Source organism: Arvicola amphibius, chromosome 9 (genome assembly GCF_903992535.2).
Source record: "Arvicola amphibius chromosome 9, mArvAmp1.2, whole genome shotgun sequence".
Classification (NCBI taxonomy): domain Eukaryota; kingdom Metazoa; phylum Chordata; class Mammalia; order Rodentia; family Cricetidae; genus Arvicola; species Arvicola amphibius.
The window spans coordinates 49,412,087-49,435,216 of NC_052055.2; the positions used below are offsets into that span (position 1 = coordinate 49,412,087).

General features: G+C 39.6%; 1 pseudogene; it reads right to left on the reverse strand.

Annotated features, from left to right (window-relative positions):
- Positions 1-9,688: 9,688 nt before the first annotated feature.
- On the reverse strand, positions 9,689-14,603 carry LOC121677308 (annotated as a pseudogene).
- Between the last annotated feature and the right edge of the window lie 8,527 nt (positions 14,604-23,130).

Sequence of the window (23,130 nt, forward strand, 5' to 3'; positions counted from 1 at the left end):
GGCTTGTTTCTAGCTTAATTTAATTGCCGCCCCCTCCCACCTTTTGTCCCTGGTCATCCCCTTTCTCTCCCCCTTCTTACTTCTGTGTATCCTACTTTCACTTTTACTCCATGGCTGACTGTGTGACTGGCCCCTATTGTCTTTCTCTCCTTGTTCTTGCTCCTTGATCTTTTCTTTCCAGATTCTCTCTGCCTGCCAGCACCACCTATCCTTTCTTTTGCCTTGCTATTGGTCATTCAGCTCTTTATTGAACCAGTCAGGTATTTTAAACAGGCAAAGTTACACAGCTTCACAGAGTTAAACAAGTGCAACAAAAAAGAACGTAATACATTTTTGCATCATTAAACAAACATTCCACAGAATAAATGAATGTAACACATCTTAAATTAGTATTCCACAACAATTGCTAGGAGGTTACTTTTAATTTTTTTATATTGGGAGTTAGTAATTAAAACAATGAGAAAGTTAATTTTAGTTTGAATTCCAGATTAGAAGCGAAAAAGGAAATGAAAAAAAAAAAACCCACTTGTTATTATAGTAAGCATTATTACATTTCCACTCAAGCTTCTAAATTTTATGTAATTTCACATGTGAAATATTAACTTTTTCTCAAGAGGGAAAAAATTTGCATTAATTTTTAAAATTTATAAATGCAGAAGACTGGAGAGATGGCTAGATGGCTAAGCAGTTAAGAACATTTACTCCTCTTGCAGAGGACCCAGTTTTCCAACACCGACATGGTGACTCACAACTGTCTGTAACTCCAGTTCCAGGGGACCCCATGCCTTCTATGGCCCCTGAGGATAGTTAGTCATGAAAGAGGTACACACACATATGTACAGGCAAGACACCCATTCACACAAATAAAATAAAAAAAATTAAATTCTTTTCCTAAATGCAGTAATTAAATCACTTTGCTTTAAAACGTGTGATATTCTCATGGATCACAAATATCAAGAGCAGAATTAGAAATCATATATATATACATATAAACATATACATACATATGTTCATAAAACATGAAATATATTTTATATATATAATGTTTCATAAAGTATGAAACATGTTTCTAATGAAGAGAACTATATATATATATATATATATATAGAAAGAAATATATGATGCAGTGTGTTTATGATCCTATTACAAATCAGCAATCTATCTTTAGAAATAAAAGATAAATTATTAAAGTTTTAAGAAGTTTGAGTGATTTTTTTCTTCTCAAAAATAAATCATATTTTATTTGTACAACATTGTTTTCTTGAATTGATTTCAAACCCAAATGATTACCTAATTGAAATATTGGCCCTTAGATATGGTGTTAAAACTCTCTGTATCAGTTATGCTAGCCTTACTTATTAAAGGCATAAACAACATCGACCCTAACATCTTAAGTCAATATTTCAACTGTACCCATGTCCTAGGGAGATACCATTCCCTGTGAAGGCAACCCTGGCAATATCTTGCCTAAGCCTGTATCTCAGTGTTAATCTGTAGCCTGGTTCACACTCCCATTGCACCCCTTTGAGTATAGAAACAAAAGGACTCCATTCAGGAAGAAGAAATAATTTATCTAGGTTTTCAGTCCTTCACTTTCCTCAGCAAAAAAAGCAGACTTTTTGTGTACCTTCAAGAAAAAGAAACAAGATAATGTATTAGCTAAAAAGTTTTCCCTTTTAGTTAGTCAATAGTTTTAAAACCTAAGTAGGAAGATGAAGGTTAACTAAAAATCAGCAGGCATTCATGATTTTTCTGAAATGCTGAATTCACTTTTTCATTAAATTACACATGTGAGTTTTATTATAAAAATTAGGATTAATGCTATTAAAGGGGATATATTTATTCTAGGTACTATTGATGCTTTTTCAGGATAAAACGTCACGGCAATTTGAAAAAATTAGTTTGGGCATTTATTCAGGACAAGAAATTTCTCATTGAGAGAACTGTTTTGCAAAGACTATAAAACCACACAGAAATGAGCAGAAAAATCCAACTTTTGTTTTGGGATTTTGTTGTTATGTTTCCTCAGAAAGGAATTTAATGTCTTAGGACTCTGACAGCTAATCGAAGCTCATTAAGACTCTGAGGGATTCACAAAATGCACACAACAGTTAAGTTCGTACAGCTTGATGTTTCTTCTCAACAATGCTTTCTAAATATTAAGACCGTACTGCAAATTCATGCCAAGAATGTGGGATCGGTGTGACAAGTTGGAATGCAATGTCAGTTACGCATCGGTAGCCGGCCACCTTTCCAAGACACCGGGTGAGCTGATGGCCCAGCACAGAAAAGGACGGAAAGCCGGGTGGCCTTGGGCGCCCAGCCGGAAGTGCATGGAGCGGGACCTGGTGCCACACCGGAAGGAAGGCGCTCTCACGCAGAGGCTGTCGGGAGAAGTCTAGGCTGCTCTCTGGCTGTGTGGCTCTGCTTGCGAGCTGTGAGGGTCCAGCACGGGAAGCTCTAGAGAGATGAACTGGGTCGGGGGCTCACGGTAAGGTGTGCGCTCCCGGTGAGACCCAGTCCTGTGGTCCTCGCGTATCGCCATCTTCCAGGCCCCAGGGCAAGGTCACAGGCTTCGCTGATGGATGCCAGGGTAGAGGCCTCAGCACTGTCCAGGGTCCTAAACTACTGTTTCCCACTCTCCACGGGGTTCTCTGAGGGGCGGCGATGGGCAGGGCGAGGTTCCTGTTGTATTTCCTCCACTCTAGAAACCCCCCCTCTAGTGAGGACCCCTGGGCATGGATACAGTCTTTGCACGAATTTCAAAATAATCTATACCCAGTTGTGCTTACATACGGCAAGGCAGCAGATTACCAAATTTCCAAATTATAACTTAAAAAATATTATTATTAGTTTTGCTTTTCTTACCATTAAGCCTAGGCTGGCCTAGAACTCAAAAATCCTACTGCTTCAGCGTCTAAAGAGCTGGGCTCACAGTCCTGTGTCACCATGCCCAGCTCATAGCTTGTTTTATTTATTTATTTAATTTGCCTGAATCTTTTTCTTTCTTTTTTTTTTCAAAGATGTATTTATTATGGATACAGTGTTCCATTCTGCATGTACGCCTGCGGGTCAGAAGAGGGCGCCAGATCTCATTACAGGCAGTTGTGAGCCACCATGTGGTTGCTGGGAATTGAACTCAGGACCATTGGAACAGCATCCAGTGCTCTTAACTGTTGAACCATCTCTCCAGCCCCCATAGCTTGCTTTTTAAAAGACAAACACAGTGAAAACTTACTTTGAATAAAGAAGATTTATAATTTGTTCTTATATTCAGGATTAATGCCACAAAACATTCATTATAAATTTATTTTTATATAATTGTTCATTGCTTGATAGATATGTATATATAATATATATTTTATATATGTATATACATTATGCATATAATATACACATATCTATATATCTCACAAATAGATCCCAGGATAGTAGGTATTAACATAACATTGAGACTTTTATAGGGGAAAGATGACTAGTATTTTTTAACAGGAGCATCTCTGTTAAGTATGTTGGCATTCTATTTTAGAAGTGTATGAGTTTTAAAGTGGGTGTGAGGACCCATGCCTGTAATTCCTTGTAGCACGACCATGGTGAGAGGGTCTCCACCAGTTTTAGGCCAAAAATATCATCTCAAAAAGCAAACCAGGGCCCTTGAGATGGTTCAGCATTGCAAAGATGTTTGTCATCCAAGCCATTGGACCTGAATTTAATTCCTGGAACCCACACGGTAGAAGGAGAGAAATAAGTAAGGAAAAATTGTCATGTGATCTTCATACACAGAATGTGTGTTGTGTGACAAAGCTTTTCCTCAGAAAACACAACACACAGGCCTACTTACCCCAGATAGGAAGTTCGTGACAGACCAAAGTACATATAGCACAAAAGTCCAACTTGGTAAACCAATGAATTTTATTGAAGTTTCTTTCAAGAATATTGGTGAAGGGTTACTTACAGTAGCAGAACTGGCTCAGAGACACCTGAATCACCAAAACCCACCCCAGCATAGGTGACAGCTCCCAAAAGCTGGGAACTTAGAGCATGCTGCTTAGCCTACAGGCAGCTCAACAGGTTGGAGAGTGTCCTTTCCAAGTGTTGCAGTCTAATTCTCTTACAGTCAACTTGTCTTGTCTGAGTTCATTTCAGCTTGTCTTAAATACTGGGTGGGGTGGGACTAGTGAATATGGTCGTTTTTAGGGAACTCCCGGAGCTCTTTCAAGTTGTTTATCTTGAGGAGGTTCTCTGCTGGATAGTATATTTCAATTTTGGATGGATAGTATGTTTTACTCTTGCATGGATAGTATGTTTCAATCTTGGATAGATAGTATGTTTCAATCTTGGCAAAAACTGCTACACCACAGTGTGGCATATACATACTTATACAATACACACAAATAAGAAAACAAAAAACAAATGTAAAACAAAACAAATCTACCTGGGTTATTTTGGCAAGTATTCTACTAGCCTATCTTCACTTTAGAGAAAAGTGGAAATTCACTTACAGGCTTCAATAGGATATAATTGATACATGGTTATAATGTAATATATTCAAATTTGGCTTTCTTTAAAGTGAATATTAATGGCCTTTAACTCCAGCTCCAGGTAATAAAATACCCTCTTCTATATCCCACAGACACCTGCACTCATGTGCACATACACATAATTTAAAATTATATATATAATATGCCATGTATATAATAAATATATATATGACAAGTTTTAAAACCTCAGTACTATTAAAGTGCAACTATTACTGTCATATTATTAACTTATCAGCTATTTTGAGATTAATGTTTTAGTTGCTGCTGGAAGGGTGCAAAAGCAGTGTCCTGAAAGAAACTCAGGCTAAGGTTGTTTTTCTCAACATCAAGTAGTTCTAACTACCACAAATGAGTATCTCCTGTGTTAGCTGTGAGAGCAGGCGACCGCAGACTAGGCCAGTTGATCTTGCTTCTCTGATCATCCTAAAGGCCTCAGCCTGAGAGTACTTTTATTGAGCAATGGAAGCCAACTAAAGCTGCTGCAGCATAGAATTTTTAATTCCTATTTCAAACTGTCTTTGAGTCCTTGGTTACTAGGGGCCTGTTTTAGTTGAAAAATTTTGAGAACTGTTACCAACTTAACATTTTGATAATTGACTGGAGAGCAATTACAATACTCCTTGAGAACAACTCCAGAGCATTGCAAATCAATTCAACAAGAACATTTTTACATGCAGGACTGTTTTACATAGCTAGGCAGGGGGATTAAATATATATATATATATAATTTTGACTTTACAAAAGTACCTTATGATAGCATTTTGAATTATGTAAATCTAGATATTAGTAGAAACAAATAATCATAGATATGTAACAAGTATTGTTTTAAATATAAGAACCTTGTAAAGTTACGGGGAACTGAAGCAGAGTTTGTGTTGATTTGTTAGTAAGTTCAGTGTGCCTATCAGTCAGATATGTTGCGTAAAAGGATGAATACTGTAAAGGTTGCTATCTAGTGGTGGAAATTCAAAGCCAAGAAACTGGAAGTTACTACATCTTAAATGACTTCAATATTGTGGAAGACAAGAGAAACAGAGCTCACATAAAGGTGATCCCAGCACTTGGGATCACATGCCTTTAATTCCAGCACTGGGGAATTGGAGACAGGAGTGCTGGGTGGAAAGAGGAACATAAGGCAGAAGACATGAGCTTAGTACAGTCTGAGGATCAGTGCCATCTAGGCAGTAAATCTGAGGTCCAGACTGAGGACAGTATCACACTTTCTGTATGAAATTTCAGGTAAATGGCTAGAACCAGAAAAAATAGTACTAAATGAAGTAAACCAGATCCAAAAAGGCAAATGTCACGTGTTCTCTTTCATCCATGGTTCCTAGCTCCAAACTTCAGATGTGAGTGTAACCTGGAGTAACTGCAGAACCAGGAAAGTAAAAAGGGACCGTGAGGTGGGGGGAGCAAGAGAGAGGGAAATAGCTGGGTGTAGGTACTTTGAAGAGAGAATGGGAAAATGAAGGGGTTTTAGTTAGGGAGGGGAAGAGAGAGAGGAGAGTAAAATAGCAGTAAAGATGTCTGATAGGAATCATTATTGACCTAATAATTCATACAATACACAAAAGTCTGTGTGTAATATACATATATGGTTTAAATGAAAACTATTTCTGGTCTGACAGTGCTCCCCCTGAGGGCTATAGACCATTTAGCAAAAAGCCCAGCACCGGGACTGAGAAGACCCCTCTTTGAGCTGTTGGTCAGGGGAGCCCCAGAGGCTCCCCAAACATTACAGACTATTGCTGTTGCTTTTGGTTGCCCCTCAGAGGTGGAAGGTAAGTCCCCGTTTCTGAAGACATGATACACTTTGGACACTGGGCCAGAAGGACCCAAGCTGGATTTGTCCTGAAAGCCTCTTACTTGAGGAGTAGCTTTCACGATACCAGAAGGTGCTATGCAAGCTTCCAAAGGAGAGAGGCACCATTTAACTTTTGTGGAGTTTTTAGATGAAGCTTGGACAAAACTCCATCTTTAAAGCAAATCTGGATGTTGTTGGGACTCAGCTGTGCAAGTAGTAACGCTGATCACACGCACTTTTAAAGTCGGGCCTAAATTCTATGAAGAGCAGAACAATAACTCAAGGTAACTCCATTGATTTTTTCAAAAAAGGATTGCACTTTAGCCTCAGAGATTTTAATAACCTTTTTATCATCATTCATATCATATCTAAGTCTCGACTTTTACCTCATGTAACCTACTCAGAACTTTTGTGACCTTCCAAGCTTTGTCTTTACCTTTCCCATTCTAGAACTATACAACCATCTTAACTTTAGGCCAAAGTCTTACCATGTACAAACCTTCATTTACTGAAGAATCCCCATCCTTCTGTTATTTACTCCTCTTTCTGGCACCCTTTACTTTATTTATTTACCACAGGACATAGTGACATTAAAAAATTTACTAACTTATTTGGAGACTCACTATTGACTCCAATGACATTAAGCTGAACCCAGAACTTTTGTCCTTGTACAAATTTGTTCATATGAATCGTACCCCCTGCAGTGTTGCACATTGCAATCCAGTATTGACAAGAGACAGAAAAGTTCTTTTCCCACCTCCTAATGCTGTCAGAGAGGGAAGATTTTATATTGAAGGGTCACCATCTGATACCTTAAATTTTATAAGGTCATGAGTATATGGTAGTAAGCTCCCATGGTCATGGAGGAACATTCTGGCTGACGAGCCTGTCTTCACAAGTGTCTTAATTTGAAATGCTCCCTTGCTAGGCTTAGGGGTGGCCAGCGACTTACAACTCTGTACCCACAACCAGCCTGTACCTGTAAGTAGAAGCAGGCAACCTGAAAATTTGACAATTAAGTGCTCTGTCTTGTGTGATATTTTGTCTGTGTTCTGACAAATGAAGCTTGCCTGGAGATCTGAGGGCAGAGATAGCCACTACTTATCCACCATTTTCTGACTTTGTTTACAGGAAGTTGCATGGACTTCTGAGAAGGATGTTAATGTTCTTCAGTGTTTTCATGGAATGGTCTATAGACGTCTGTTAGGACTACTTGATCCACCATGTCATTTCACACCTATGTTTCTGCTTTTCCCTTTGTTTGTTTTCTTTTTGGTTGTTGTAGTTGTTGGCATGGCCTGTCTGTTGTTGGTGAGAGTTGAGTATTGAAGTCAGCAAGTAATTGTGCCGGGGTTAATCTGTGACTTCATTACTAATGTTGCTTGTTGTGTAGGATTGGGTGTACCCATTTTGGAACATTATATGCTCAGACTTGTAACAGTCTCTTGAGCATGTATTCCTTTGATAGTGTGACATAACTAGCTTTAGCTTGAAGTCTATTTTGCCAGCTATAAATTTTGCAAACTGTGTATTTTGCAGAGTGACATTTGCTCATTCCCGTTTTGTTACTCGGAATACCTTTTCCATTTTTAACACCATGGCAGTGTCGGTTTTTGATCATACGATATATTTATTGGAGACACAAGGAGATAATTCTGCTTTTCCAGTACAATTGCTTGTCTGTATCCCTTGAATTGGGAATTAATATAAAAATTGAGTCATTGAAAGGTACATTTTTCTGTCATTTTGTTTACTGTTTAATTTGATCTAGAAATAAATTCATATTTCTTCTGATTTAATGATATTATTAATATCCTGAAATGAACTTTCATATTAGAATAATATTCACATTCTAATGTCCTTTCCAGTGTGGACTTGGGTAGTTTGTGTTTATGAGTATAGCCTGTAGTTGTGAAATAGTGTTTCTGTGTTGAAATACTGAAACTGAGTCTGAGAAATTATTTTCAGTAGGTTCTACATCCCAGCTAGCTCAGATTTCTACCATATTGGTTTTTATAGGGTGTTCCCCTTGGTGTCTTTCTTTTGTAGTTCATGCATTTCCAAAAGCCTTTTTTTGGCTTATTATGGGATGCACTTAAAGACACAGCATCCTGACATTTACCATTACTATTCCTGACACATCAGGATGACCTGCTTTAGTTTTGTGGACAGCCAATGTAAGTACTTTTTCTAGGCTAGATGCTGTTTTGAATCTTAATAAGTTCGTTAGCTAGTAATGTTAGCTTTTGATGTGTCAGTTCAACACAAGCTCCGGGGTGTTATTTTACAGTGACAGTTAAGGCTCTTGATTTGCTTTATGTTTTTCAGCTATAATTGTAGTTGTAAAATTTAGAAGATCTTGACTTTCTGAAACAATTTGTTTTCCAGCCTCTAGGCCCTTCATAAAGTAAGCTGAAAGTCAAAGAGCAAAACCAAACTAAAGGAACAATTTTAGGTTGATGATGTAAGGCATTTCTGTGATGTCCACAGTATTTCACTACTAATATAGTTTTTTATCTGTCTACTGAAATGTGGATTTAACATTTCTTTAACAACCATTTTACATATTTAACTTTAAGAGGAATATCTCTTGAGAATTATTTTTTTTTTTTTACTTTTTCTTCTTAGAATAAAAGGTGGCAGAAAATCTCATATGAATCCTGAGATCAGCAGTTTTCTTTCTTACCTGTTCTTACTTCTCTCCCCCTTTCTTTTCCTTCCATCCCTTAACACATTTTATTTGTAAATTATAATATAATTACAGCACATCTCTCTTCCTTTTTCTTCCTTCAAACCCTCCCATATCACATTCATATTATATACGTATGTACATGTGTACTCTTAGATGTCACCTGCTCAGTCTGGACATTGTTCCCTATATGTATGTTTTCAGTGCTGACCATTTGGCACTGGACAACCAGTTGGTGTGCTCTGCTCTAGAGGAAACCGTTTCTCCACTCCCCGTGTTCCTCAATTGCCTGTAGTTCTCCATGTGGTTGAAGCCTCCTGTTTTGTTTTGTTTTGTTTTGTTTTGTTTTTCATCCACTTTGGCTGGTCCATTGGTGTCTTCTTTGTTCAGCTCATGTCTAGGTAGTCGTGTTAGACAGACTTTATGGCTGCAGCTTCATACAATACTCGGAGACAGACTTTACAGTAAGTTCCCTGCCCTAAAGATCTCCTGCGCTCCAGACAAAACCATTCTTACCTCCATCCCAGAGAAGCAATCCAGTTTCCCCAGGGTAATCTGGACCAATCACTCTTCCTCAAACTGTTACTCCTTTCTTATCTTGTTTGCTTAAGGACCTAAGAAGCACAAAGTGTCTAGGGGAAAGTCTAAGCTTACTTACAGCTGAATGTTTGTTGTGTCTTTGGGCAGCGGCACTCCCCAATCTGTAACCAAAATTTCTAGTCCAACAGAATTTAAGGTTGTAGGAAAAGGAAGGACACAATTTTCCAAGTGGGTTGGTAGTGAGTGGAACATTTCCTTTTTCCACCCCTTGACTCCTTGACTCCTGGACCTGTGGATCCTGGCTATGGGAGAAACTGTATCATATACTGGACACTGATTCCAAGCATTATGCTGTCTTCTGAAGACCCCTGCCGCAGCCCCCCAAGCTGTTGCTACCTAAATTGACACTGTAACTGTGCCTTCAAAAGTCCATTCTATCTTTCTTTCTTCTTTTCTTTTTAAAAACAATCTTTTTTAAAAAAATTAAAATTTTGCATATCAATCCTAGTTCCCTCATCCCCTTCCCCCGTTCCACCCCTCCCATCTTCTCATCAGAGAGGGTGAAACCTCCCATGGGGGGTCAACAAAGCCTGTCACATCACTTGAGGCAGGACCAAGGCCACTCCCTGTATCCTAGGCTCAGCAAGATATAGGGAATGGCCTCTAAAAAGCCAGTTTATACACTAGGGATAGACACTGTTGCAGTGACCCCACAAACTGCCTAAGCCATGCAACTGCTGTCAGTTCAGAGTCAGTGAGGTCCCACTAGCTCTGGCCAGCTCTTTCTGTGGGTATCTCCATCATGGTCTTGACTCCTTTGTTCATGTTATCACTCCTCCCTCTCTTCAACTGGACTCCCGGAGCTCTTCCTAGTGCTTAGCTGCAGATCTCTGGATCTGCTCCCATCATTTACTGGATGAAGGTTCTATGATGACAATTAAGACAGTCATCAGTCTGATTACAAGGGAGGGCCAGTTCAGGCACCCTCTCCATTATTGCTTAGATTCTTAGCTGGGGTCATCCTTGTAGATTCATGGGAATTTCCCTAGTGCCAGGTTTCTTGATAGCCCCATAATGGCTCCCTTAATCAAGCTATCTCTTCCCTTGCTCTCCATCTCTGTCCTTCCTGATCCCTCATGTTCTCCTCCCCTCCCCCTCCCCCTTCCCCCTTTTTCTCCTGCTCCCCCTGCCACATTCCCAACTTACTCAAGAGATCTTGCCTAGTTCCCCTTCTCAGGGGATCATGTGTGTCTCTCTTAGGGTCTGCCTTGTTGCCTAGCTTCTCTGAGGTTGTGGACTGTAGACTGGTTATCCTTTGCTTTATGTCTAAGATCCATTTATGAGTGAGTACATACCATGTTTGTCTTTCTGGGCCTGGATTACCTCACTCAGGATGTCAGCATGTAGAAGATTGCAAATAGATCCACATCTATTCTCATGCACAAAACCCACATCCAAATGAATCAAAGACCTCGACACAAATCCAACCACACTGAACCTCATAAAAGAGGAAGTAGGAAGTAGCCTTGAATGCATTGGCACAGGAGACCACTTCCTAAATATAATACCAGTAGCACAGACACTGAGATTGACTAAGATCAACAATTAATAAATGGGACCTCCTGAAATTGAGAAGCTTCTGCAAGGCAAAGGTCATTTCATCTGATGGGGAATGGTAAAACCAGTGGGTTCCATGATCGTATGACCCACTGTCTCTCTTCTCTGACTGTGAAGTGAGTTCTTTGGTTACAAGACATACTGCATGGTATACCATGACATTGAATAAAGCACTCTGTAAGTCCACAGATGGTAATTTTGGCAGAAGTATTACATAGAACAAAGGCAAATTCATGAACAGAATGAATATCTACTCCAGAAAAGACAAAGAATTGTCCTTCCCATGGAGGAAGTGGTCCAATGGAGTCAATCTGCCACCAGATTGCTGGCTGGTCACCCCGAGGAATGGTGCCATATCTGGGGCTCTGTGTTGATCTCTGCTGTTGGCAGATCTGGCTTTCAGTAGCAACTGTAGCCAGGTCAGCTTTGGTGACTGGCAGTCCATGTTGTTAAGACCATGCATAATCTCTGTCTTTGCCACCATGGCTTCTTTGTTAATGGGTCCATTGGGGAATGGCAGGGAAGGCTGGGGAAGAGAGACCAACGGTCCATAGAACATGTCATTCAATCTACTTAATTACTGAACTCATCTGCTGTTTGAGTCACTTTTGATGAGCACTTATATGGGCACAGGTAGCTTCACATTCTTCACCCATTTGAAGAGATGTATCTACTTTCTTCCCCAGATGTCTTTCTCACCAAGTTTTTCATCATGCTCTTTCCAAGCCCCGACCATCTAGCTAAGGCATTGGGTACAGCTCATGAGTCAGAGAACAATCTCACATATGGCCATTTCTCCTCCCATACAAAATGTAAGACCATGTGTTCTTCCCAAAATTCTTCCCACTGTAAAGATTTTCCTTCACTAGTGTCTTTCAGAGTTGTCCCAGAACAGGCTTCAATGTTGTAGCTGTCTACAGCTATGTTGTACCTCTGGGCAGTGCCTACACAATATGCAGAACCATTAGGAAGCCAGGCCCTAGTGTTCTCACCCCATGAGCCTATAGGTGTATTGTAACAAGAGTAGAAACCATAGGCATTTGGGAACCTTCTTCATGTAACTTTCTTGTGCCTCCAGGACCCACTTGGGCCCAATCATTTGAAAATGAACTGTTATTCTGTACATCCAATTTTGTGCCTTGGTGGGTCAGATAATACCTAGCTCATGATGGGCAGCTCAGGTTTATGGTAACTTGGTACCCATTGTCAAATGTTCAGTTTCCACTAAGGCCCAAAAGCAGGCCAAGAGCTGTCTCTCAAAGGGAGAATAATTGTCAGCAGATGATGATAGAGCCTTTCTCCAAAACCTCCAAGTTTTGTTCTATGACTCACATGTCCTGCCAAGAGCTCCAGATAGCATTCCTATCTTCTACCGACACCTAAAGTACCACCGGGTCTGCTGGATCATATGGTCCAAGTGGATGAGCAGACTACACAGTAGCCTGGCACTGTTGAAGAGCAGCCTCCTGTTTCCAAGCCCCCCTCCCAAGCTAGCAGCATTCTGAGTCACTTGGTATATGGGTCAGAATAGCACCCAAGGGAGGAATGTGCTGTCTCCAAAATCAGAATAGACTCACTAAGAGTTGTGCTTCTTTCTTGGTGGTGTGAGAGGCAAGGTACAATAACGTATCCTTCACCTTAGAAGGGATATCTCTGCATGCTCCTTACCACTGTATTTCTCAGGATTTCACTGAGGTAGTAGGTCCCTGAATTTTGATTGGATTTATTTCCCGTTTTCTGATGTACATACATATTACCAATAAGTTCAGAGTGATTGTTCCCTCTTGTTCACTTGATCCAATCAACATGATGTTATCAGTATAGTGGACCAATGTAAAATTTTGTGGAAGAGACAGATAATTAAGATCCTTTCTAACTAAGTTATGACACAGGGCTGGAGAGTTAATATAGCTTCAAGGCAAAACTGTAAAAATTTCTTGCCGGCCTTGCCAAATGAAAAATTTCTTCTGGTGGTACTTAAAAATTGCTTCCTATAGACAGGTACTGAGAAAAAGGCGTTTGATAGGCCAACAGCTGCTTTCCGCATGCCAGGAGATGTGCTGACTTGCTCAGTAGGACACCGCATCTGGAACAGCAGCTGTACATACAGTCACTGCTTGATTAAGTTATTGATAATCAGCTGTTATTCTTCACGATCCATCCTTCTGTACTCACCAGATATGAGAGTTAAGGGTTGTAGTGGGCCCCACCACTCTGTATTTTTCAAGTTCTCGTTGGTGCCATTAATTCCTGCAGTTCCTCCTGGGATATGATATTGTCTTTGAGTCACTGTTTTCTTTGACAGAAGAAACTCCAGTGGCTTCCATTTGGCATTTCCAACCATAATAACCCTCACTCCAGAGGTCAGGGAACCAATGTGAGAATTTATGCCAACTTCTAAGTATCCCAGTTATGCATTCTGGAACTGAGGAAATAGCTATAGAATAAATTTAGGGACCTCTGAACCCACTGTGAGTTGGATCTCATCCAAAACTCTATTAGTGACCTGACTTTCATAAGCATCTAATTTAATTGGAGGGCCACAATGCTTCTCAGGGTTTTTCAGAATCATCCTCAATTCTGAACCACTACACAATAGACCCTAGAAAGTCTGCTTATTTCCTTTTCCCTAGTATACAGTTGCCTTTGTAAAAGGCCTTAGATCCAACTGGAAAAGGACTAGAGAAATACTAACAATAAACTTCTTACATGTTTTATCAAGGTCCTTTCTCAGTGGAACCTGGCCATCCCTTTACTCACGGGGTTCTAGATCTTCAAATGGCTTAAGTCTGGAAATTGGTTCACAGGCCAAGATTCCCTTTTGCTATAATCCCATGGAGACTTTAATTTGTTTGGGAAGTTTTCTGTTTCTATAGATCAACAGAAACACAGTAGGCTTTTAAAAATATATTTCATCTCTGGAAATACCATGATTGATTAACCAGTACTGAAGTTCCAGTTGAATCAGGCCACCATAAAATTCACTTTGCCTGTGCTGATCATTACAGTCAGGCCATTATGAACACTGCTTTACCTGTGCTGCCTATTACCATAACTATGTCACTTTAGCTCTGAGGATTCAGTGCTACCTGGCCACTGCTACCTCAGTTTAACCCATTGCATTTAGCCTATCCAAAGGAACAATAGCATCTTCAACCCTAAGGTTTGGCACAAAGGAAATGGTGACAACAAAGCTCTTCAATGTGCAGGTGCCTCTGTCACCCTTTGGCGTCTTATAGGATTAGTGAAGGGCATGTCTTCTGGGCCTTCCCATTGTGGAGGACTAGGTCTTATACAGTGTACCCACTCTGGCATGGCAATTTCCCCAAACCTTAAGATCATCAACACTAAGCCACGGTATCAGGAATCTCCAGCTCCTTTTCAGTAGTCCATCTTTTGAGAAATGCTTCATCTGACCACCCAAACAAACTTTTGAGACCTTTTTTAAATGTGTGAACTTCCATATAAAAACATAGAATCTCCCTTCATTGGGCCAATATTAATAAACTCATCCTGATCCAGTTTTATGTTCCGTCTAACAATATCCCATACCCTTAAAATCCATTCCCACACATATTTTCCAAGCTCTGCTTGAATGAATTAGCAAACTCCTTATGCTCTATAGTCATGTAGTGCACCTGCACATGGACTGCATTTTCCAGATCCCCTTTAGGAGCCTGCTTAGCCTTCAGTCTGGTTCTAGGTCTAAAGGCAACTATTGCTGAGCTCTGAGGGACATCAGTATTGTCTTGCCTGGCAACTTCTTCAGGAAAAGTCACTTCTGGCTTATCTGACAGCAAAGGACTATTTTCCCCAGTCAAAGGCAGAAAAGGCAATATTTTAGGGAGTAGGGTGAGAGTCCATCTGCTGAGGATGGAGAGACTATGCTTCAGGTGAGAGAAACCCTTGAAAATCGAGGGTTCAAAATTGGTTGCTCACCTTCCTGGACTTAGGGGGAGTTGGGAGGACCTTGGACTTAACATAGTGAAGGGAACCCTGATGGCTCTTTGGCTTGGAGAGGGAGGGAGTGGGGGTATGGGTGGAAGGGAGGGGAGGGAAGGGGGAGGAGGAGGGGAGGAGATGGAAATTTTTAATAAAAAAATGAGAAAAAAATAAAAATAAATAAAAATGGAAAAAAAATTCTCAACTTCAGCAGGGTCCTCTCACACCTACCTCCCAATTAATGTCCTTACTTTATCTGACACCATCTAGGACTGGGACTTGAATTTTCCTAACCCCTAGGTTATGGTATGGGGAGGTTTGGTATCTGTGGTATGTGATTAAATTGTAAGACAGGAACCTTTTATGATTATGATTCCGGCTTTTACAAAAGACGATCCAGAGAGTCAGCCTATCCCTTTACTATGTAACCAAATACGTCTTCATCTGTGAACTAGAAAATGGGCATCTATTTAGGTAGGTGTGGATCTGGACATTTTGACTGTAGTCTGTCCAACTGCCAGAGCTGAGAGAAATTCTGTTGTTACAGTTTAGGCAGAAAAGTATATTCTCTTTCCTGCTCATCATAAAGGTCACAGCCGCCACAGATCTATACATAAGCCAGACTGTGAACAGAGCAGTGTAGCATACTTATTTTGCTCAGTTTCCTGTGACTAGGGGAGCTTCAGAAATGAAGACCAAAATTCCAGGCTCCCTGAAGAATCAACGCCCATGAGGATGAGTGATTGGCCATAAAAAGAATGACTTAGTAATAACAGATAGAGAGTAGAAACCCACAAGGCCTATTTTTAGATTCTCTATGTAGCATTCTTTCCTGACAGGTATGAGCCAAGATCCCTTCCAAGCTGACTGAATTCTACAATCTATATAAAAATAAGAGAGATCAGGAAAAGATAGCCAGCTCTTACATAAAACTCTGAGTTTAATTCTAGACTTTATTGCTGACTGTATAAAGTAGGTTCTACTTTCTATGATACACTGTGTGACAGAGATGGCAATAGTAGGAAGGCAATCAAGAGGTCAGAGGAAGACATTTCTCCTGAGTATCACATTCCTCAAAGTACTTATCATTCCAAAGTGGCATACCTTGGGATAGTTTTTTTGTGCACCAGTCTCGACTACCCACCCAACTGTGGTATTTTATTACAGCAACTTGAACTGACTTAGAGCAGGGAGTGCTTTTTTTTTTCCTTCTGCCTTCTGCAGTGCCAAGGATCAAAGTCAGGCCTGTGTGGATGCTAGGCAGGTGTTCTACCACTGCGACATTCCAGATCTCGATGTGTTTAGAGTCATATTCCTGCCCTGTTGCTCAGAGTACATCTGAACAACTCTGTAGGATAAAGTGACCTCAAAGGCCTGGTATTCCTGCCTCAGCATCCCAACTGCTGGAATTACAGGTGTGTGCCATAATGCCCAGTGCTGAGACAGCTGATACGTTAATTCTATTGGAATTGCTTCAGCAATACACTCCACTGTTCCTTGGAACCTGAAGATGTCTTCTGTCTGTTCCAGAGTGATATAAACAGAATGTTGAAATGTAAAGAAAAGCAAAGGAAACTGGAGTTTTTGACCAAGAATTTTGTTATCAGATGAGAAAGGGTTCAGTAATATGTTATTTCTAATGCCTTCCTTTCTTTTTGCTTATCTCATATTTATTTTGTATAATTACTAATTACTGTAATAGTTTTTATTGCATTTTGGACTTCCTAAGAATTTTATGTGGAAATATTACTATAAATGCTTTAAAATATTTTCAGACAATAATAGGAAAATTTTAATTTCAGATTTTCAACAAAAATGCCAATTAGATTAGAAGTGGTCTGTTTCTTTAGTAACTGTATGTTTCTTCCTATTTATCTTTTTAGGACCAGGGTTCTAATAAAGCAGGAAAGAAGAAAGCAGAAGGTAAGGTCATTGTCGTCTGAGCGATGAGAGCTCTATCATAGCAAATGTAACATTAAACTCTTCAATCCTCCTCGTCATTAATCAGTTCACCCCGTGGCCAGGCATAGTGGCACACTGCTGTAATTGTAGCTAAGCACAAGAAGATGGCTGCATGTTCAAGCCCAGCCTGAGCTCCAGAGTGAGTCCCAGGTATCCATGCCTATGTGGGAAGACCTAGGAGACACACTCTCAAAGCAAACTTCTCATTCCTCTGGCTCTCACAATCTTTCTGTCCCCTCTTCTGCTATGATTCCTGGGACTTGGATACAGATGTATCAATAGAGGCTGGACACCACGTGGGCACTTTCCCTCCGAATTTTGATTGATTGTGGTTTTCTGTAATAATCTCTGTCTGTTACAAGAAGATGGTTTTTTTGGTGAAGGGCCTTTATCTAATATTAAAAGTTGTTTGCAATTTATAATATTTTGAGATGTATTGTCTTAATATCCTGAAAACTTAAGTAACTACTTGCATATGTGACCTCTTCCAATTTTTTTTGTCATTTTGAACTTTTCTGTTTGAACAATTCATTTATACATAATCTTATGCCACTGTGTTATAAAATACTTAGTGGAAGACGTTTTGAAGATAGTCTATTACTATGTCAAGGGCATAATAGATAAACAATAAAACTAATGAATGTCTTAAAACATAGTTAAAACACTTCAAGGCATAGGCATAGGCAAGGACATTTGACAAGGACTCCATCAGCACAGTAAATAACCTCAAGGAATGACAAATAAGATTACATGAAGTAAATGACTTCTGCACAGGAAGGGAAACAATATCCAAATGAAGAGACAGCCTACAGAATGGGGGATAACCTCATCAACTGTACATCTAGTGGAAGGTAAATATCTGTAATATGTGAAGAACTGAAAAAAGTGAACACCAGAAAACATGTCAGACAATCAGTAAATAGAATAATATATTTCTATATGGTCAGTAGACTCTTGAAAACAATGTTCAGCAATCTTAACTATCAGGGAAATACAAATCCAAAGCACTTTAAGGTTCCATCTCAGCTGGTTTGGAGACACATCTCTGCAATGTCAGTATTCAGAAGGTTTGCTCGGGATTGCAATGAATTCAAAGCCCAGGCTGGGATGAATAATGAGTTGTGGCTAGCCTAAGATACAGAGTGAGACCCTGTCTCAAAAGCACTGAAAATCTATTCACCTTATCCGAGTGAAAAGGACTTGCATCAAGAAAATTAATAACAAATGCTTGTCAAGATACAGGAAAAGAGTATCCCTTATGCCAGTAGATGGGAGTTTAGTCACTATGGAACTCAGTGTGATGATTACTCAAAACTAGAACTACCACAAGGCCCAATGATATCATTTTTGGATATATATTTAAAGGGCTCTTAATGCAGTGCTTCTCAGGTTTTCTAATGCTGCAACCCTTTGATACTGTCCCTCATGCTGGGATGACCCGTAACTATAAAATTATTTTTGTTGCTACTTCTTAATTGTAATTTTGCTACCGTTAGGAATCATATTGTAAATATCTGTGCTTTCCCATGGTCTTAGGTGACCCCTGTGAGCCCAACGGAGTTGCATCCCACAGGTTGAAAACCACTGAATTACTGTATCAAAGAGACACTTACATGGCCATGTTTATAGCTATACTATTCATAATAGCTCAGAATGGGACTAGCCTGCATGTACACAATCATCTGAAGAATGGATAAAGAAAATATACACATGGGATTCTATTTAACTATAAAGAAGAATGAAATCATGGCATTTCCAGGGAAGAAGGTGGAGCTGAAAATCATTAAGTGAAAATAAGCTAGACTTGGAAAGACAAATACTGCATGTTTTCTTTCCTATATTGAACCTGTAAGAGTGGGGATGGTGTCTGAAGAGGAGGGGGTGAAGGGAACAATTAAGAAACCTGGAATCTTTATGAAAATGGAATAATGATGCTCATTATGTTGATAAAGAAGGCTGGAGATGTGGTTCAGTGTTTTGGAGCATGAATTCCCTTATAGGATCTGAGTTTGGCTTGGGCACCCATACCATATGGCCCACAACAGCCTGCAGCTCCAGCTCCAGCAGATCCACAATCTTATGGACCCCATGGGTATACTCACTCACATATGTGCTCCTTCACAATTAAAAATAAATACTTCTTAAAAATTAAAATGTCTTTGAACTAAGTAAGTGGAGGATGAAACTGAGAAATAAAGAATAATTATAGTTCAGAAATTCAGGAAGGAAATATAAACTGGATATATGTGCGTCTGGTAATGGACAACCTTAAGCAATTGTGATACAGTGAGTTAAACTGGCATTGGTTGCCAATTGGTTTTCACGTAGCTTTTGCTTTCCTCTTCATTGTACAATTTTATTATTATTGATGTGTGTGTATATGTGCACACGTGTGTGTATGTGTGCGTGTGCAAGTGGGGATGGGATGCACATGTATCATAGCATGTCTGTAGAGGTCAAAAAACAACTTTCAAAAGAAAAGAAGACTTGGCTATCTTCTATTAAGGGTCAGGGCACGGAACTCAGGTCGTCAGGCTTTGATCTCGGTGCTGTCTCACTGCCCCCTCTTAGTCTTTCAGTTGCTACATCTTTTGAGTTTTCTTAAATATAGGGGAATATGTTATTTGTTACAGAAAAAAATTTTACCTGCCAGATTCAAAGTCTTTAGGTTTAGTTACAAGCTATCATCATTGATTTCCGTTCCCATGCTGTGTCACAAGTGTGACACATGAAGTCAGTGGCATAGTGACTTCAGTGTTTTTATTCTTTATGATTCTGCCTTGAACTGTTAGGTTGGGAAATTAATATTTTAATTCTTAATTATTTCAGGAATACTTTGAAAAGAATAAGTTAAAATCAAAAATGAAATCTCTAGGAGTTTCCCCACCTGTCAAGAACCCCACTGCCAGTTTAGACCTTCTTAATCTGTACATGGTAAATCAGATAGCGTCCAAGAAGAAAACACCTGGTAAGTCTTTTGAAGGCCTTTATTTTTGTCTTCATGTGGTAATTCATAATAATGTCAGTTGTCTATTTGGTTTGAAATTCCAGAACTCAAAGCATATGGAAAATTTATCTTAAAACTTTATTGCCTTTTAAAATTATAAGCTTAGCTAATATTTGAATTAAGATCTTTTATTGTTTTATCTATTTACTTTAATTTTAGGCTGTATGTATTATACAAGATTAACTTGTTTGATATCATTAATTTGTCATGGAGTTTTATAATATTATTGTTTCTAGGCAACTAGTTTCAAGTTTAGCTTGAGAAAAAATAATGAATGTGTTATTATTATCTCATATTACTTAAGAAATTTGTACAGAAAGAATAACGGTTTTTTATTTTTATTGCTTTATAAATAATACCATTCAAAATTTCCACTTCCTCCTCTAATCCCATTTCACTCCCACTCCCTCACTCTCCCACCCCTCTCCCCCTACAGTCCTAAGAGAAGGCAGGGTGCCCTGCCCTGTGGGAAGTCCAAGGCCCTCCTGCTTCATCCAGGCCTAGGAAGGTGTGCATCCAAACAGACTAGGATCCCAAAAAGCCAGTACATGCAGTAGAGACAAATCCCAGTGCCATTATCATTGGCTTCTCAGTCTGCCCCAATTGTCAGCCACATTCAGAGAGTCCAGTTTGATCACAAGCTCATTCAATCCCAGTCCAGCTGGCCTTGGTGAGCTCCCCTTAGATCAGTCACACCGTCTCAGTGGATGGACAAACCCCTCGCGGTCCTGACTTCCTTGCTCATCTTCTCCCTCTTTCTGCTTTTCAACTGGACCTTGGGAGCTCGGTCCAGTGCTCCAATGTGGGTCTCTGTATCTATCTCCATCCATCCATCTCCAACCAACAAAGGTTCTATGATGATACTCAAGATATTTATCAGTGTGACTATGGCACCCTCTCCTCTACTGCCCAAGGACCTAGCTAGGGACACCCCCGTGGACACCTGGAAACCCCTATAGAGCCAAGTCTCTTGCCAACCCTAAAATGGCTCCCTTAATTATCTTCTTCCCTGCTCCCATATCCGCCCTTCCTCCATCACAACCATCCTGCTCCCCCAAGCTCTTCCCAGTTCTCCCCTTCTCCCTTCCCTCTCCCTCTCCCCTTCCCCCTGTCCCACCCCCACCCCATGTTACCAACTTTTGCCTGGCAATCTTGTCTGCTTCCAATTTCCAGGAGGATCTATATATGTTTTTCTTTGGGTTCACCTTATTATTTAGCTTCTCTAGGATCTCAAACTATAGGCTCAATGCCCTTTGTTTATGGCTAGAATCCACTAATGAGTGAGTACATATCATATTCATATTTTGGGTCTGGGTTATCTCACTCTGGATAGTGTTTTCTCTTTCCATCCATTTGCATGCAAAATTCAAGATGTCATTGTTTTTTACTGCTAAGTAGTACTCTAATGTGTATAAGTGCCACACCTTCTTTATCCATTCTTCTATTGAGGGGTACCTAAGTTGTTTCCAGGTTCTGGCTATTACAAATAATGCTGCTATGAACATAGTTGAACAAATGCTTTTGTAGTATGATTGGGCATCTCTTGGGTATATTCCCAAGAGTGGAATTGCTGGATCCTGAGGTAGGTTGACTCCCAATTTTCTGAGAAACTGCTACACTGCTTTCCAAAGTGGTTGCACAAGTTTGTATTTTCACCAGCAATGGATGAGTGTACCCCTTACTCCACATCCTGTCCAGCATAGGTTATCATTGGTGTTTTTGATTTTAGCCATGCTGACAGGTGTAAGATAGTATCTCAAAGTTGTTTTGATTTGCATTTCCCTGATCGCCAAGGAGGTTCAGTATGACCTTAAGTATCTTTTGGCCATTTGAACTTTTTCTGTTGAGAATTCTCTGTTCAGTTCAGTACCTCACCTTTTAATTGGGTTATTTATAATTTTAATGTCTAGTTTCTTGAGTTCTTTATATATTTTGGAGATCAGACCTTTATCTGATGTGGGGTTGGTGAAGATCTCCCATTCAGTAGGTTGCCTTTTTGTCTTAATGACTGCATCCTTTGCTTTACAGAAGCTTCTCAGTTTCAGGAGGTCCCATTTATTCATTGTTGCTCTCATTGTCTGTACTATTGGGGTTATACATAGGAAGTGGTCTCCCATGTCCATGTATTGCAGGCTACTTTCCACTTTCTCTTCTATCAGGTTCAGTGTGGTCAGATTAATATTAAGGTCTTTAATCCATTTGGACTTGAGTTTTGTGCATGGTGATAGATATGGATCTATCTTTATTTGTATAATTTTAGCTCCTTTGTCAAAAATCAGGTGTTCATAGGTTTGTGAATTAATATCTAGGTCTTCAATTCTATTCCATTGGTCAACATCTCCGTTTTTATGCCAAATACCAAGCTGTTTTCATTACCCTAGCTCTGTAATAGAGTTTGAAGTCAGGGATGGTAATGCCTCTGGAAGTTCCTTTATTGTATAGGATTGTTTTGGCTATCTTGTTTTTTTCCATATAAAGTTGATTATTGTTCTTTCAAGGTCTGTGAAGAATTTTGTTGGGATTTTGATGGGGATTGTATTGAATCTATAGATTGCCTTTGGTAGAATTGCCATTTTTACTATGTTGATCCTACCAATCCAAGAGCATGGGAGATCCTTCCATTTTCTGGTATCCTCTTCAATTTCTTTCTTCAAAGCCTTAAAGTTCCTGTCAAATAGATCTTTCACTTTTTTGGTCAGTGTTACCCCAAGAATCTTTATGCTATTTGTGGCTATCATGAAAGGTGATGTTTCTCTGATTTCCCTCTCCGCTTCTTTATCCTTTGTGTATAGGAGGGCAACTATTTTTTTTAGTTGATCTTGTATCCTGCCACATCACTGAAGGTATTTAATCTGCTCTAAGAGTTCTCTGGTAGAGTTTTTGGGGTCACTTATGTACACTATCATATCATCTGCAAATAAAAAAGTTTAACTTCTTTCTTTCCATTTTGAATCCCCTTGATCTCCTTATGTTGTCTTATTGCTATTGCTAGAACTTCAAGCACTGTATTGAAGAGATATGGAGAGAG